This window comes from Lutra lutra, chromosome 5, assembly GCF_902655055.1.
Source record: "Lutra lutra chromosome 5, mLutLut1.2, whole genome shotgun sequence".
Classification (NCBI taxonomy): domain Eukaryota; kingdom Metazoa; phylum Chordata; class Mammalia; order Carnivora; family Mustelidae; genus Lutra; species Lutra lutra.
The window spans coordinates 100,898,956-100,901,034 of NC_062282.1; positions in this window are offsets into that span (position 1 = coordinate 100,898,956).

The window sequence follows — 2,079 nt, forward strand, 5'->3', positions numbered from 1 at the left end:
TGTATTTATCACCACCACCAAATCATTAGATTGATTTCATCATCCTACCTATGACTGCTCAGACTGTAGCCAGGTAGTAGGATGTGTTGGAGGATTTCAGCGATCTGCTTCTCGGGCTGGCCTTTCCCTTGGCCGGATTTTCTGATTATCTGATTGCAAATCCAGATTATCTGATTGCTCTCTGCTTTCATTTTTTAATCTGAAAAGTAGGAACACGACTTCCCAAGCCCGATACCTTAATTGGATTATTATATATCGATGCTTTTCCACTCAGGTTCCCAGCCCTTATTATAAAACCAAGCCTCTCAGGTTGTCTGACCTCATTTTGTGACCTACCGCCTCCCAGGCTTAGAAGAAGGCTACTGAGTTACGTGTATGAAATACTTTGAGCTCTCTTGACTTAAATAAGGCTAAGATTAAAGGATCCTTTTGACTGTTGAGCATGCCTGATTGTATGTCTTGTGAAGGAGGGAGTAGGAAGCAGAGAGCAAAGAATCCTCTGGCCAAACCATGAACTTGGCCCTTAAGTACAGAAGCAGTGTCACCATCCTAAGCCCCACCACCACCATCAGCTCCCTGAGAAAGGTAGCAGAGAGGTGGGAAAGAGGCGCAAAAGGCTGCATTTGTTCTCTGGATGCCCCTGCCAAAAACTGTCATAACATCCTGTCCCTAGCTGGCAAACCAAATAGTACATGCCATCCTCCTGGGCTAAAACTTGTAGGTTACATTATACCCTGAAATTAACATTAGAAACTGAACTGCTGGGGCACCTGGGTGGCTCAATTAAGTGTCCGATTCTTGATTTCAACTTAAGACTCGATCTCAGGGTCATGAGTTCAAGGCCCTCATTGGGCTCCATGCTGGGCGTGGACCCTATTTAGAACAACAACAACAATAAACTGCTTATTTTGAAGTGCTTTTCACAACTTAATCCCTGACTGGTGTGGTGGGCAGTTGTCAGGAGAGTCTCACATCTCTCCACACCAGCCCTAATTTAGAGCCTCCCATCACCCCCACCCCTCCCCCCAACCAGCCTTCCCTCCTCAAGGTGAGGACTCCGATGGAGAGGAGGATTCATTCGCCTCTCCTCCCTTGACCTAGACTGACCTGAGTGGGATTTCTAAGGCTGGTCCATTTTCTCTCTTTACATACCAAGTCTAAATTCCATTGCCCGCCTTTCCACACCCCTTATGACTGGACTCTACCCTCCCGTCTAGCCAACTTCTTGGTCTCTCCTGCCTTGTCCTCGGGCCTGGGGCCTCAGGACCCTGTGAATGCTCCCTTAGGCCTCTCCTGCAAAGCCAGGGACCAGTCCAACCCTCCACCAGCCCAAATCCATTTTTTCCTCCTGTGAATTCCTATGGCATTTATAGTGAACACCCTACAATTTACTGAACCACTTAATTATATCCTCTCGGGTACTGCTAGTGATTATTTCTTGCATTTTAGTTTGGCCTCCTGAGGAGATATTGAGCCCCAATGGGGCAGAAACCATACTTTATACATACTTATTGTGTCCATAGGACACATAATAATAATAATAAGGGTGGCCATTTATTAAGCACTCAGTGTATATCAGTACTATATGTGTGCAATTTATCTACTACTCACAATACCTTTAATGAGGCATTATTATGTGTACTTTTCAGATGAGAAAAACAATGCTCAAAGAAAGTAGCAAGGACATGTGGCTGATAAGGTCTGAGTCTGGAGTTAGATCAGTGGTCTCCAAAGGCCTTAATCAAACTTTTTGATAGATAAGAAAACTGAAGTAAAGAAAATACTTCCCTAGGATCATCCCCTTATGAAAGGAGTGAACTAAAACTACTCCTAAAAGTTCTAAAAAATGTAAGCTCCGCTATAAAGGAAACTCCTGAGAACAGCGACTTTTGTCTGTCTTATGTACTAGTGTATTGCCGACCTTTGGAACAGAGCCTGCCTCACACACAGTAGGTGCTCAGTAAAATATTTACTGAATGAACAAGCAAAATCTAATCAGCAAACCTCCACCAAGTGCCCACAAAGTATAAGGAATCACTAATAGCATGAGAAAAATCATGTAAAAAAAACAAACAAACA